Raw genomic sequence first — 16,903 nt, forward strand, 5'->3', positions numbered from 1 at the left:
TATTCGTTGGGGACTGAAGGGTGAAAAATTCCAATTCCTCCGTGGGCTGGAATTCATGCTCAGATCTCCCAGAATTCTATCCCACTGAAGAAGGTTGGGTTTTTACCAGTAGTACCATCTCCAGTCACAGACTATGCAACAGTATACACATCTCTAAATTTCCAAAATGTGCATTCTCTGCTTGAAGCCTATCCTGCCAATTTTCTGTGATGAAGGTGTTTTCTGTGTTTTAGCTAACATTTTTATGAACAATCCAGTAGAATTTGATGACCTTTATCCAATGATGGGTATTTTCCACATGACAAAAGTTGCATTGTCAGTGTGCAGGAAGTCATCTCAGTGGATGTGGCATAGACGATGCACTTACTGAGGCTGAAATCATTTGAAGCAAAACTGTCTAGTCAGTATTGAGCGGAACCTCATTATGTTCATTCGTTACAAGGTATGCTTATCATATCTGAGGCTATAGAAACATTGCGTTGGAATGCTTGCTGGAACAAGAATGACAAATTCGTTTTTGCATATCTTATTTCAGAAGTGAGCAAGGCACAGGGTGCTCTTCATTCAAAAGATATAATGCAAAGCAAGACAATGTTCAAAACACTCAGTCCAAAATCAGAAGACCTGAAAACCAAGTTTATTGAGTTTGTCAAAGTATGTAAAGAAAAATCAGAACTTTGCAAGTACTGGGGAAATGTTTTACACACAATAGCTCTAGAGAAAAAGTTGGTGCATGTTGATCAGGAAGGTGATTGAGAGCTGCACATGAAGACTGTGGAGTCAATGACTACAGTTTGTGTGACTTCGATTGCACAAACTAAGTTAGATATGGGTCCTGGTATTTGGAAAGAGTGAAGAAGCTAGAGTTGGAAACACCATACCTCTACAGAAAAGTCATCCTGGATCAAAACTATAGGCAAGACTGAAGCATGAGATATTTATATTGAAAGAGAAAAAGCTGCTTGGCATAATCACTAAAGCTAAACTTTCATGCTTTAATTGCCATAGTAGGAGTTTCGTCCAACCAGCCACTACAAACAGGTTACAAAAAAACTACTTTCGCAAGCACATAGAGAGATGGATGTAACAAAAGAAATGGGTACATTTAGCAAGGACATTCTGTTGCATGATCTTCTTCCAACAAACACATTATTTGATGGAGATGCTGCAACCAAACCAGTGAAGCACAAACTTGTACAACAGCTTGAAGAAAAAATTTGTTCTGAAGAATCTCAATTTGAGATGTCCTCATTGAAAACTGCTGTTGTGGACTATATGTCTCAATTGGGAATGGTCAAGATTTCATCCATACAAAACATCAGAGAGGTCATTCAGACTGTTCTACAGATATCAAAGTCAGTGTGCACCTTTCAAGAACTGCACATTGTCTTTGTCAGTTATCTTGAACTATCTGTGAAAGAATGTGAGAGAATCAGACGAATGTCTACAAGTGGAACAATTGACCTTCCTGAATCAAAAATCTGACAACTATACCTGTGTAACTTGATACATTCTGGTCATCAACACCGAACAAGATGAACTTGGAGATGTTAACTCGCTGAAACATTGATGATGCTTCACTGAACACTGAATTTCCAATTCATGCAAGTGGAATTATTGTCAATGAGGAGATGGTGCCTGCAGAGATATATTAGTACGAGCCATATTGTTCAAGAACTTAACAGCAAATTGGAGGAAGCTGACCTTCGAGTTATCCCACATGTTGAGTGGGCTGTTCAAAATGCTTCCAATCAAGCCATTGTACTGTCAAATGACACAGATGTTATTATTGTGCTATTTAGATTTGTTGCAATGTTCATAAGTCAAGAATTGTCAGAGTTATGGATACATTATGAAACAGGCAAGAAAAGACACTTGATCCCATTTCATATTCTGAACAAGAAACTTGACCCAGAGGTGCTCAGAATTCTTATCAAGGCGCGTATTCTTACGGGAGAAGACGCTATGAGCAAAATTAGAACAAAGCTTGGAACTTTAACTGCTGATCCTGTGTACTGGTCCTAGGATGTTTGTTTCTGGTCCAGGGAGGACCTGGCCTTGCAGTTTGGGCTGGACTGTTCCCCTGGGGAGCTGGGTCAAGACTGATTTGCAAATGGCTGGGTCCAAACTCGGGTGGCGGCCACAAGATATTAGCGGTTTTATGGAACAGTTTTTTAGTTGGTGAAGCATGCCTATTCTTACAGCATGTTCAGTAACCTAGACGACTACTTGTATGTGTGGTTTGGACAGGCACAAATGTAATTCCAGACTCCCTTCGTGTGATTCTTATAAAAGAGAACAGATCTTTACTGTGGTGGAATGTCAGGGGTGTAATCAATTGGTGACAGCCTATAGGACCCTTTGCTCAAAGCTTTCTGAGTTCATGCGAGTGTCCTGATAATTTACAGCCTGTACATTATTCCTCAATTATAAAACACTATTATTTATTATACCTAATAATCACATTTAAATAGCAAATGAAAAACGCAGGCCCATATTTATACTTTTTTTAGTGCTGTATTTGCGTAATTTTTTGATGCAAAAGCAGCGCAAATTAACAAATCACTATGGCCCTCATTACAACCGTGGCAGTTGGCAGAGAAGTGGCGGTCTTACCGTCTACAGGCTGGTGGTAAAAAAATTTGAATTATGACCATGGCGGTTACCGCCATGGTCATCTGCCACTTCTCCTATACGACCGCCATGGTGGAGACGACCGCTGGGCTGCAGACTTGGGTCTCCAGCCCGGCGGCTGTCACAAGACCACCGACGGTATCATGACCTGGCTGACCGCCATGGATTTCATGTGGTTGGGCACTGCCATGAAATCCATGGCGGTAAGCACTATCAGTGCCAGGGAATCCCTTCCCTGGCACTGATAGGGGTCTCCCCCACCCCCACCCGAGTCATTCCCCGACACCCCCCACCCCCTTGCCACACCCCAAAGGTGGCAGGACTCCCCTCCCCACCCCACCTCGACCCCCGACATTACTATACAGACACACACCCGACACGGATGCAGACACCACCAACACACATACCCGCACACACACGAACAAACATGCCAACAGACACACACCGTCATACACACACACCCACATTCAGACGTACACGCACACATCCATACAGACATACATACATGCACACATTTCCAAACACACTACACCCCCCGCATGCATACACACACTCACACACCCCCTCTTCATACTCACACGCACACCCCCATGCATGCCCACAACACACAACTCCTCCCCACCCCCTCCCCTAACGGACGATCAACTTAGCTGGTCCGTTGATCCTCCGGGAGGGGACGGGATCCATGGGGGCTGCTCCGCCACCAGCACCCCGTCAACAGAACACCGCCACGCCGAATCACATAACGTGATTCGGTGGGCGGTGTTCTGTTGACGGGCGGTGGAGGTGGAGCAACCTCCACTTCCCCGTCGACCACCAGTATGGCTGCTGGCGTCTCTCTGTCCGGAAAAGGACAGAGGGCTGCCAGAAGTCATAATTCGCAGAGCGGAAAACCGCCAGCACTGGCAGTCTTCAGCACGGCGGTCCCTCGGCGGTCTTGTGAAAAGACCGCTGAGGTTGAAATGACCCCCTATGTCTATCATCTATCTGATCATGAGAATTGTTTCCTATGTAACATTTTCAGCAGTGAAATGCACCAATAATATTCATTACATGTACATCATAATTGCACCTATAATGTTCATAGCATGTACATCACATATTGATTATAGTTGCCAAAATGTATCATTCGCAAGACGTAGCTGAAGTTGCCATCCATTGCAGTTGCCAACATGTGTTTCACAGAATATCCTCTTCTTCAGGGCTATACATAGATGGCAGAAGAACAAGAAGAATAAGTAAAACACAACACAAAAAGAACACCTAGAAAAGTTTGAAAAGATATAACATTGAATTCAAAACTAACAATCTATCTTGCACAACTCATCAACCGAAACTGATAACCCATAAAGTGCCTCAATAGAGAAAAACAGATGTAGGTATATCAGTTCCCTGCTCCACTTGCATATTCACAAAAAGTATAATATAAAAATAAAACAAACATCATTTTCATACCGACTCATAAAGGAGGAGAAAGTTACAGGAGGAAGTTGGTGTAGGAGGACCTCACAACCTTGTACGGAGATGTTTTATGTTTTGCTGAGATGTATTGCTTGTTTGAATACAACTGCTAGTCTACCACCTTTTTTGCCTATATGGTTTTGTGTGATGGTTTGATATCCTGGAGGGATGGTTTCATGGAACACCAGGGCCATGTCATCTCCCAACCGTGGTTCAGTTATGGAGAGTAAGTGAGGTCAGTGAGTAGGTCGTAGGTGTGGTACCTCTTTTTAGAGAGTGATTGAACTTTTGTGTGTGGGCAGTTTAGAGATTGCGTTTTGGCGGTGGTGTGATTTAGTTTTGTAGAGTTATCAGTATATTTTGAACTTGCAGCAGGTGTCATTAGTGTTGATATTAACTGTATGAAGGTCACAATAGTGTTGTTTTTCTTTCTCATGTTCCTCATCCAGCAGGCTTACAATGCATTTTATTGGGTCTGCGTTTGTCGGTGGTGGAGATGGTGGTTAAGAGTGAGATGGTGAGTTGCGCTTTTGTAGGGTAGGCTTGTTGTGTAATAGAGATTGGGGGGTGAAATTGTGAAGAGTGGCATTTTGTATATTTTGTTTGAGTCTGTTTAGGGTGGATTGAGTATGGGTTAGGGCTGGTGGTGGAGCATGTGGGCCATATTGTTAGGCTCTAAATTATGCAATGGATGGGAGGCGGATTAATGAATGTTGCTGTGTTTGTGTTTGTGGTAGATGTTGATGATGAATAGGAATTTTGGAGTAAAGTTGGTTTAGGATTTGTATTATTTCTGTAGTCAGGATGGTGGGAGTGGGTGTGATATAAAGTATTTTGAAAGTGTGTGCGATTTTGATGTGCTGGTGTGTGTGTGTGATGGGTTGCTTTTGTAGAGTAGTGAGAAGAAATATGGATGTAGTGTTCTTATGGAGGATTTGTATGTGCATTACTGCTGGTGAGTGGTGTTGAAAAGTACAGGGGGTGGTGATGTGTTTTGGAGAAGAATGTATGTTGTGAACAAGAGGGGCTGAACAAGGGTTATGATTGTGTTAGATTTGATCACTGGAAGAGGTAATATGTGTGGTGGATTAGAGTGTAAGGAATCTATAGTTGTTTGTGATTGGCAAAACGAGGAGAAAGGTGTTTGGGGGTAGTCTGATGGAATGCTGAGTATAGGTTTTGTTGTGATAAGAAGGGGTCTGTTATGTGTAAGTAGGGGAAAGAGCTAGTGTTCTGTATGAATAGGGAACATGTATCTGAATGCTTTATAGGTTTGTATAATGTGTATTTTATGTTGTGCTTGTAATGTAAGAATGTGTTAGTGGTATGGGACAGAGTTGTGTGTTGTATGAGAATGAAGGTGCCATAGTGTTGTAGTTGGGGTAGAATGGTGTATAGGTGTGGTCTGTGGGGTTTTGTAGTAGTTATTGAGACATTGTGATTTGTATGAGGTTTGTTTGTGGTGTATGAGTAAAATGCCTTTGCTGATATTGTGTTTGGATGTTGGAGTATGTGGAGTGATTAAGGTCCTTTCTGGATAATGGAAAATTGGGCAGCATGCCCCAAATAGCTAAAAAAAAGGCCTGGCACCTGAGGGGGAAGAGGCCTGGCAGCAAAGGGGTTAAGCCAATAGAAATACCAGCCCTAACAACCAATCACAACAACAAATGCAAAACCAATAGAAACATAAATAAACTTGTATGTGTAGTTGCTACTTTCCAGGAAGTGCAAGCTTGTTAAATAAAATAACTGCTAGGGCTCAAGGTATTTCACCTTAGGACCAGTGCAGCTAGCACAGCCCACGTCACTCACCAGGTGCCACTATGTAGACGATTCCATAAATAGGTGCTGGTGTCTGCAAATAATTGCCAGTGCTGAGTACTCAAAAACATTGGTACAAATTAGGCACTGTTGCTGGGGCTAAACAAGCACAAGTGCGATTTATCCCCAACTCTAAATGACGGTAGTTCTAACCAGATGCAAATTGTGTTTGTGCGTAAACATGCATCTGAATGACTTGGAAGCTTATTCAAAAGGTACATGTATATTTACTATTGCTCCTAAGTATAATTCTAAACTTTTTTGCTATTTACCATTTCTGAGTGTAGATTTTCTCCTATCTGTAGACTTACATGCCTTCACCCTTGCAGTTCAAGGAAAGGAGACATATAAAACTGAATGTATGAGTGCAAAGTTACTAGTAGTAACTTTTCACACAACAATGAGATCTCCTCCATTCTGGCAGAGATTTCCCTTCGAGAAAGTAAAGAGGAAATTAATGATGTTTGATAAAAATATAGATTATAACTATTTTACTGTAAAATACAATTGTAAAATTATTTAAAATTATTTATTTAAATTACTAATATTTTTATTCTAGAACTAATAAAATAAAATGTTACAGTTTATTAATCCTTCAAAATACATGTTTATTAAATAAATACGTAAATAAGTTAACTATATTAATGTATTTTATAAATGTTAATTTTGAAAGATCCCCTACTAGCATTTTTATTTAAATTGATATTTAGTACATTTAATTAAAAGCTATGTTCAATTAATTTCAGCTATTTTTTTATTTCCATCAGTGATTACAAATATAATCTAATATTTTGATTAAATAAGCTTAGTATTCGTTTTTAATATAAACAAAATATTTAATTATTAATTTTGTATAATATCTGAACCCTAGATTATGTTTTATGTGTATATTTGCATATGTATAAATATATATGTATTACCCAGTGGCAGTTACCCCACGGTAGTTATAGTTCGGATCATGTTTCCATAGGAAATTCATTTTTGGTTTGCTAATAACTTTGGCACCATTTGATACACCTTCACAAAACTTTCCAAATAAGGTGTGTTACCCACCTCAGGTTCTTCCTGGAGAGGTTTACGGTGATCTGTCAAGCAGAGTCTGAAAAAAACGGGGAGGAAGGGTTTTCCATAACATGTTTTCCCCAGGCAAATTTACATAGAAAAATTGAACAGCAGTGCAGAAAAAACAGCTGAACCGAATTACACTAAAATTGGTAGAGAGCTAGATATTTACTGACAAAGCATGTTTTTTGGTGTAAATCCGTTCAGTAGTTTTTGAGAAACTAAGCATCAAAATATATGGATACTTCAGGCTGTGTAGGATACCTAGACCCGACATACCAAAAGATGAGATCTGATTGGCTGCCATCAACATCAACAAATATGTTGCAGCAGCCATTTCAGAACTTGGGGGCTCAGTTCTCTGCCCTGAAAAAATAACAAATATAGAGGGGGCGGGGCAGCAGGTTAGGGATACCCTGACCCCCTTGGCCTGCTTGGGTGGTCCCAGAGGGTTATCCTCTGTGACCAAGAAAGTACATGTGTGTTAGAAATGGGGTCTTTGGTTGGCAGTCAGGTTACCCACTGTCCAAGCAAGGACCCTCACTCTAGTCAGAATAAGTCACACACAATCCAAATTATCCTGTGCCCACCCTCTGGTAGCTTGGCCCTGAGCAGTCAGGCTTAACTTAGAAGGCAATGTGTAAATTATTTGTGCAATAAATCATGCAATAACACAGTATAACACCACAAAAATACACCACACAGTGTTTAGAAAAATATATGATATTTATCTGCTTAAACGCAGGTCAAAATGATCAAGATTTGAAGTACACGTAAAAATATCATGTTAGAGAATGATAAAAAGAGTCTTTAGTCTTTAAAAATGACAAGTATCTCTTGCAAGCACAAAGTACCTGGTTGGCGTTCAAATTCTCTGCAAGGGACCGCAGAGGATGAGTTGCGTGGAAAACGGGGAGCAGTGCCTTGGTTTCCCCGGGCGCACACAGACGATGCGTCGATAATTTTCCACGCAGGGAAGGCTTTGCGTCGATTTCTGACACGCTGATTGGGATCCTCTCCGGGTTGCAGGGTTTTCGGACGCCCCGGGGACGATGAGGAGAATTCCTGGGCATGCAAGACGAAGTCACAGGAGCTGCGTTTATCCGGTGGGCGATGCAGAGAAATTTCGGTCGCATGGCAGGTGCTGCGTCAATTCTTCTCACAGGAAGTCGGGCTGCATTGTTACGGCTTGGCTATGCAACGATCCAGTGGGCTGTGCATCGAAGTTCCGGTCGCAACGCTGGCGCTGCGTCGTTCTCCTCTCAGGGAGCCGGGCTGCATCGTTCCGGTTTGGCGTGTGGTGATTTTCTCAACGTGATCCAGGCTGTGCGTCGTTTCTGCAGGCTTTGTGGCGAATTTTCACTGCACAAGGAGTTCTTTGCAGGAGGAAGTCTTTTTGGTCCTGAGACTTCAAGGAACAGGAGGCAAGCTCTATCCAAGCCCTTGGAGAGCACTTCTCAGCAGAGCCAGAGGGCAGCAAGGCAGCAGGGCAACCGCAGGGCAGCAGTCCTTTGCAGAAAAGCAGCCAGGTGAGTCCTTTGGGCAGCCAGGCAGTTCTCTTGGCAGGTTGCAGGGTCTGGTTCAGAGTTTCTTCACCAGTGGTATCTTGTCTTGTCCAAAAGTGTCTGAGTTGGTAGGGTCAGAGGCCCTGTTTAAATACCCAAAAGTGCCTTTGAAGTGGGGGAGACTTCAGAGAGTGGCTTAGAAGTGCAAAAGGTCCCCTTTCAGTTCCATTCAGTCTGCCAGGGTCCCAGTAGGGGGTGTGGCAGTCCTTTGTGTGAGGGCAGGCTACTGTCCTTTGACATGTAAGTATCAGGCCCTCCACCCTCCCAGCCCAGGAAGACCCATTCAGTATGCAGATGTGTGCAGGCGTGACTGAGCATCCTGTGTTTGTGGTTGTCTGAGTGAAATGCACAAGGGAGCTGTCAAGTAACCCAGCCAGACGTGGATTGTAAGGCACAGAAGGATTTAAGTGCAGAGAAATGCTCACTTTCTAAAAGTGGCATTTCTTAAACAGTAATATTAATTCCAACTTCACCAGTCAGCTGGATTTTGTATTAGCATTCAGGCCCCACTTAAATATGACCTTGTTACTCCTTTCAGATCAGAACCTACCACTCAAATAGTATATGAGGGTAGCCTCAATGTTAGCCTATGGAAGGAGCAGGCCTCACAGCAGTGTAAAACGAATTTAGGAGTTTTACACTACCAGGACATATGAACTGCACAGGTATAAGTCCTGCCTTTTATCTACATAGCACCCTGCCCCATTGGTTACCTAGGGCCTACCTTAAGGGTGACTTATATGTAGAAAAAGGGGAGTTTAAGACTTGGCAAGTACTTTTAAATGGCAAGTCGAGGTGGCAGTGAAACTGCACACACACAGGCCTTGCAATGGTGGGCCTGAGGCATAGTTACGGTGGGTGGCACAATCAGTGCTGCATGCCCACTAATAGCATTTAATCTACAGGCACCTGGGCACATGCAGTGCACTTTCACCGGGGACTTACAAATGGAAATAAATAAGCCAAATGGGTATTAACCAATGTCGCCATGTTTTAAGGGAGAGAGCATATGCACTTTAGCACTGGTTAGCAGTGGCAAAGTAAGCAGAGTCCTAAAACCAGCAAAAACAGTGTACAAAAAGTGGAGGGAGGCAGGCAAAAAGTTAGGGGTGACCACCCTAAGGCTGTCAGTCTAACATGTGTCTCCCCCAGCTGAAAGTGGGGAGAGCTACCCAACCTCCTGGGAGCTCTCATCTCCAAGGCAGAAGTATCTGGAGAGACTCTCCGCATTGGCGTGGTCAATCCCCTGGCGATGCTCCACTGCAAAGTCCATCCCCTGTAGGGAATTGTACCACCTCAAGAGTTTGGATTCTCGTCCCTCATCTGCATGAGCCATCTAAGGGGCCTGTGGTCTGTCTGAACCCGGAAGTGAGTCCCAAACAGGTATGGTCTCAGCTTCTTCAGTGCCCAGACCACAGCAAATGCTTCTCTCTCAATAGCACTCCACCTCTGTTCCCGTGGTAAGAGCCTTCTGCTAATAAAGACTACTTTTTGGTCTGGGCCCTCCTCATATAGCTGTGCTAGAAGTGCCCCTATGCCATGCTCTGAAGTGTCCGTCTGCACAAGAAATTCCTGGGAGTAGTCAGGTGCCTAGAGCATGGGGGCCATGCACATGGCTTCCTTCAGGGAGTCAAAGGCTTTCTGACAAGCCTCTCTCCAATTTACCAACCTAGGTTGCTTTTTGGATGTGAGTTCTGTCAAGGGTGACACAATGGTTCCAGTTCCCTTGACAAACCTACGGTGATAACCAGTGAGGCCTAAGAAGGCCCTCGCCTCGGTTTGGGCTCTAGTTGGTTGCCAGGCCTTGATAGTTTCAATCTTGGCCTGGAGGGGCTGCACCTTGCCACCACCTACTAGGTGTCCCAAGTACACCACAGAACCCTGCCCAATCTGGCACTTAATAGCCTTGATGATCAGGCCTGCCTGGTGCAAGGCCTGAAGCACCTCCTTGAGGTGGAGCAGGTGTTCCTCCCAGCTGGAACTATAGACGGCACTGTTGTCTAGGTAGGCTGCACAGGAGGCTTCCTTGCCAGCTAGGACCCAGTTAACCAACCATGGGAAGGTAGCGGGGCATTTTTCAATTTAAGGGGCATTGCTCTGAACTGGTAATGGCCATCAGGGGTAGAGAAAGTGGATCTCTCTTGAGAAAACACACACCCACATCACCTACAAACCCCTATGACAAAAAATCTTGAAAGAAGGCCAGAGAGAGACATCACCAGCAAGAACAACAGCATCCACAGGCACACAACACCATCACCCACACAACTTACCACGCACCTCACACAACACACCACTACATATCACAACACTTATCACCACACACTCCACCCCACACATCACCTACACCACCCCATGGCACGGCAAAGACACCCCAGGTTCTCGGAGGAGGAGCTCAGGGTCATGGTGGAGGAAATCGTCCGGGTAGAGCCACAGCTATTTGGAGCGCAGGTGCAGCACATATCCATAGCTAGGAAGATGGAGCTATGGCGCAGAATAGTGGACAGGGTCAACGCAGTGGGACAGCACCCAAGAAATCGGGAGGACATCAGGAAGAGGTGGAACGACCTACGGGGGAAGGTGCGTTCCGTGGTCTCAAGACACCACCTGGTGGTTCAGCGGACTGGCGGCGGACCTCACCCACAACTATCAACATGGGAGGAACAGGTTTTGGCGATTCTGCATCCTGAGGGCCTCGCAGGAGTAGGTGGAGGAATGGACTCTGGTAAGACAAAGCTTTACTATTACATCCCCCACCCTACCTGCATGCTATCACATACCCCCACCCTCACCCCCAGCACCCCAACTCCTCACATATGTCCCAACATCACAACCCACACAACCTAACACCAAGCCCTGCATGCAACAACAAAGCATGGACACCCATCACCAAAGCATGCCCACTGCACATACCCATACACCCCCCTAAACCATCATCACACAAGGTCCCACACAGGAATGCTAGCACTGGGGTACACGGTCACCCACCCATTGCACACCATTACACACACAGATTTAATAAACATCCTTTTATACCCCTGCAGAACCCCTACCGAACGTCACCGGACAGGAGGGTCCACACATGTCCACACCACCAACAGAAGAGGCCCACAGTGATGACAGCACCTCTGTCCAACTGGATCTATATGAACAGCCCGGACCATCGGGGACCTCTGGACAGTCGGTTCCCCTCACACAGGCACAGGCCACCACAGACCTTCCCCCCTCTGGAAACAACAGCACAGCACCCACCCAGCGGGCCCATACCTCCGTTCCCAGGACACGTCAATCAGCTGTGTGTTCACCACTACAGGGAACCCAGGATAACCCACCACCCCAACAACAACAGGGATCTGGGGGCAGTGGTAGTGGGCACACGGTCCAGGGGACGGAGGCCCAGGAACACAGGGGAACTGGGAGGGCAGCTGTGCGACAGGGGGCGGACAGGCCAAGGGAACCCACTCTCCACGAGGCCCTCTCCTCCATCATGGGAGCCTACCACCACTCCCAGGAGACGATGGCAACAGTACTGGCCACAGGACCACCACACCAGCACCCCACCCCCTGCAGAGGGAGAACCACCTCGCAAACGGTCCCTGAGATCCAGGACAAAGACAGAGAACGATGCCAAGACCCCCGCCAAGAAATGAGACCACCCTGATATCCTACTGTCCCACTTTGTCACCCTGTCCATAATTAAACTGCCCCAGCTCCACTTCCTATGCCCATATGGGCAATGCACCTATGAGACTAATAGACTGGACTCTGCCATGGACACTCCTCCGCCATCACCCCTCACCATTTCACTACCCCCTCCAATATTGAGCATTTAAATAAACACACCTAAAGCACAAAATGATCTGGAGTCTGTCTGTGATTTCGAAATAGTGTATTAGCAATTACAGTGACAAAATGTTTTTGAAATAGTAATGTCAACATACCTATGTCACACAGCCCTAGTCCATGAGGAATCTAAGCAGATGTCACACAGTGGGACCCACATCTGTGAAATCGTAAGGGAAAGTGAAAACTCAGTGACCATACACTGGGTGAAAACGACAGACAGGAGAGAGGTAGTAGTGTCTAAGTACATGTAGTAGGCAGGTTTATATTCCTACCTGTGTCTCACTGGAAATATTGCAGGATCACTGAGTCCCTGTTGTGCATGTCTTCTTCCTCTGCTTCCCCCTCATCACTGTCCACAGGCTGCACAGCTGCAACAACACCACCATCTGGACCATCCTCCTGCAGAAAAGGCACCTGGCATCGCAAAGCCAAGTTATGAAGCATACAGCAGGCCACAATGATCTGGCACACCTTCTTTGGTGAGTAGAATAGGGATCCACCTGTCATATGGAGGCACCTGGCCTTCAGGAGGCCGAAGGTCAGCTCGATCACCCTCCTAGTTCGCCCATGTGTCTCATTGTAGCGTTCCTCTGCCCTTGTCCTGGGATTCCTCACTGGGGTCAGTAGCCATGACAGGTTGGGGTAACCAGAGTCACCTGCAAATGGCGAGGGGCAACTGTTAGACACACACTAACCTGGAGGGATAACCCCAGACCCAGACAACCATTCCCACTGACTTGCTTCCAGGTGCTCACCTAATAGCCACACACGATGCCTCTGGAGTTGACCCATCACATAAGGGATGCTGCTATTCCGCAGGATGTAGGCGTCATGCACTGAGCCAGGGAACATGGCATTCACATGGGAGATGTACTGGTCTGCCAAACATACCATCTGTACATTCATAGAATGATAACTCTTCCAGTTTCTGTACACATGTTCACTCCGGTGGGGGGGTACCGAAGCCACATGTGTCCCAATGGCACCTATGATGTTGGGGATATGTCCCAGGGCATAGAAATCACCTTTCACTTTAGGCAAATCCTCCACCTGAGGGAAAACGATGTAGCTCCGCATGTGTTTCAGAAGGGCAGACAACACTCTGGACAATACATTGGAAAACATAGGCTGGGACATCCCTGATGCCATGGCCACAGTTGTTTGAAATGACCCACTTGCAAGGAAATGGAGCACTGACAGCACCTGCACTTGAGGGGGGATTCCTGTGGGATGGCGGATTGCTGACATCAGGTCTGGCTCCAACTGGGTACACAGTTCCTGGATTGTGGCACGGTCAAGCCTGTAGGTGATTATCAAATGTCGCTCCTCCATTGTCGACAGGTCCACCAACGGTCGGTACACCGGAGGATGCCGCCATCTCCTCACATGTCCCAGCGGACGGTGCCTATGAAGGACAACAGCGAGCACAGAGTCAAACAACTGAGAGATACGTACCCACAGTTTACCCAGAACACCAATCATACCCAAAAGGTGGCCTGTATGTGTGTTGAGTCTAGGCCTAGGTATGTGTGACGCAGTTGAAAATGAAGCCATGTGGGCCCCTGAAATGGCGGCTGCCTGACCTCTAAAGTGGGACAATGGGATGTGAGGTAACTGCGCTGGCGTTGTACACCGTCGTGGTAGGCTGTCGAAGACTGTGGCGCAATGCTGCATTGGTTAACATTGGACCCTATGGGTTCCAGGAGCCAATGACGATGTACGCCGGCAGTGACGGTACGCACCGCCATGGACGTGACCGCCATTTTCTATCTGTTCAATCACTTGATACCTGATCTTCGACAGGAGAGGACCTACACTGCAAGTGCTGCTGTGACCTCGGTCTGGAAGAGACAATGGCTTGTGCGTCTGGAGAAAGGGCCCTTGCCTTCACATCGGAGGAGTTGGAGAAGCTCGTGGATGGGGTCCTCCCCCCATACATGCTACTCTACGGTCCTTCAGACAAACAGGTAAGTACACAGGGATCATGTTGTATGGGCTATGCCTGTGTGGAGAGGGCTGGATGTAAGAAGGAAGGGGGCAGAGTGATGCGTGCCTGAAATACGGTGAATGCAAGTGCCACATGGCAAGGGTAGGGATGGGGGCCAATCACTTTGACGGTGCAGTTGGTAATGACTTCTCTTCTTCCCCTGTACATTTCATGTAGGTCAGCGCCCACCAGAAGAAAGATATTTGGCGTGCCATCGCCAAAGACTTCCGGACCCTGGGGGTCTACCACAGACAGAGCACCCACTGCTGGAAAAGACGGGAGGACATTCGCCGCTGGAGCAAGAGGCTCAGCTGGGGATGGCCTCCCAACGTGGGAGGGGTGCCCGTCGCACCATGACCCCCCTGATGTTCAGGATCCTGGCGGTGGCCTACCCGGAGTTGGATGGGCGCTTGAGGGCATCACAGCAGACACAAGGGGGTGAGTACACTCTCATTCTGCTGACTTTGCGCGCAGTGGAGGTGTCTGGGTGGGGAAGGAGGGCTGTGGGTTTCCCTAGGCCAGGGCGAGTTCCGTAGGCAAGGCCCCTCCATAAGGCAGGCCATGTGGCACCCCACCCCACCTCTGTAGAGTGCCAAGTACAGCTATTCATGCCCCTGTGTCATCTATGTGTGCAGATGTCGTCCATAGGCTTGTATGCCATTTCCCAGGAATTGAACAGTTGAGCCCAAGAGCGCGGCGTAGTGCAGGGGGCTTCTGTGCCTGTCGTGTCCGCCAACGGTAGCGGTAATCCATGCACTCAACATGTCTTTCTTCTGTCCCCCCCCCCTTTTTGTGCTCTCCCTGTTCTTGTGTGCATTAGCATCATCAGGTGGAGGAGCAGTGGCACCGGAGCACGAGGGAGCTGCATCCCACATGGCCCTGGAGGGTGAGACTACGGACTCGGAATTCACCAATGGGACGGAGGGCGAGGGGAGCTCCACGGCAGGGACAGGAGCTGACACCAGCGACACGGACTCGTCCTCTGATGGGAGCTCCCTTGTGGTGGCGGCAACATCTGTGCCCCCCGCATCTACAGGTACAGCCGCCACCCCCCTACCAGCACCGCCCTCCCAGCAGCCCCTCAGCCTTGGCCCCGTGCCCGCTCACCCAGGAGGGTGGGCATCACCTTCGCCCCAGGCACCTCAGGCCCTGCCCCAGTCACCCCTGCTGCCCTCAGTGAGGAGGCCATTGACCTCCTCAGGTCCCTCACTGTTGGGCAGTCTACCATTTTGAATGCCATCCAGGGTGTAGAAAGGCAGTTGCAACAAACTAATGCATTCCTGGAGGTCATTCATTCTGGTCAGGCGGCTCTTCACCGAGCTTTTCAAACTCTGGCCTCAGCACTGATGGCAGCCATTGTCCCCGTCTCTAGCCTCCCCCCTCCAACTTCCTCCACCCAGACCCAATCCCATGTACCTCTGCCTATCCCAAGCACACCATCAGACCAGCCTGCACACACCTCAACACACAAGGGAAGCTCAGGCAAACATAAGCACCACACATCCCACAGGCACTCACGCAAGCAACACACACATGCAGACATACCAACATCCACTGCCTCCACTGTGTCCCCCTCCTCCTCGGCTCCCTCCTCCCTCCCAGTCTTGTCTACACTCACACCTGCATGCACTACCTCTACAGCCACTACGTCCCTCTCCAGCACACCCACCACCACTCCCCGCTCACGTGCAGTCACCACCCCCACTACCATTCACACGTCCCCTGTGTCCTCTCCCAGTGTGTCTGTGATGCCCCATCCCACGATACACAAATGCAGGCACACACCCACCCAACAGCCATCCACCTCACGACAGCCTCCAGCGCATGCACCTTCACCCAAAGTCAGCAAATCAACACCTCCTACTACCACCACCTCTTCCTCAACTCCCAAACCCCCTCCAGCTACCCGTCCCAGTGTGTCCCAAAAACTTTTCCTGTCCACCCTTGACCTTTTTCCCACACCTCCCCCACCCCGTCCATCTCATATGTCCTGAAGTAGCACCTCAGCCAAAACATCTCCGGGACCAGTGGTGCCTGTAGTCACCGGTATGTGGAGTGCACCGGCCACCAGGACAGCCAGTGTGGCACGGAGCCACAGCACAGACAGTCCCCCACATGTGAAGCATCAGAAGTTGGCCAGTGTCCGGAGGGAGAGGGGGAAGACTCCAGCCACCAAAGCCGCTCCCAGGGGTCACGGTGGGAATGTGGAGTCAGCTGTGACACCTTCCAAGGTGGGGAAGGGCCACAAGAAACCCGGCAAGTCTGGGAAGAGCTGCACGGCGGAGAAGACCGCCATCATCCTCGCTGCCCAGGAGGCCACCGTCAGCCCCAGCCCAGCTGCCCAGGAGGCCACCATCAGCCCCAGCCCAGCTGCCCAGGAGGCCACCCCCACCCCCAGCCCCAGCCCAGCTGCCCATGAGGCCACCGCCAGCCCCAGCCCAGCTGCCCAGGAGGCCAGCCCCAGCCCAGCTGCCCAGAAGGCCACCGCCAGCCCAGCTGCCCAGGAGGCCACCGCCAGCACCAGCCC

This window comes from Pleurodeles waltl, chromosome 3_1, assembly GCF_031143425.1.
Source record: "Pleurodeles waltl isolate 20211129_DDA chromosome 3_1, aPleWal1.hap1.20221129, whole genome shotgun sequence".
Classification (NCBI taxonomy): Eukaryota; Metazoa; Chordata; class Amphibia; order Caudata; family Salamandridae; genus Pleurodeles; species Pleurodeles waltl.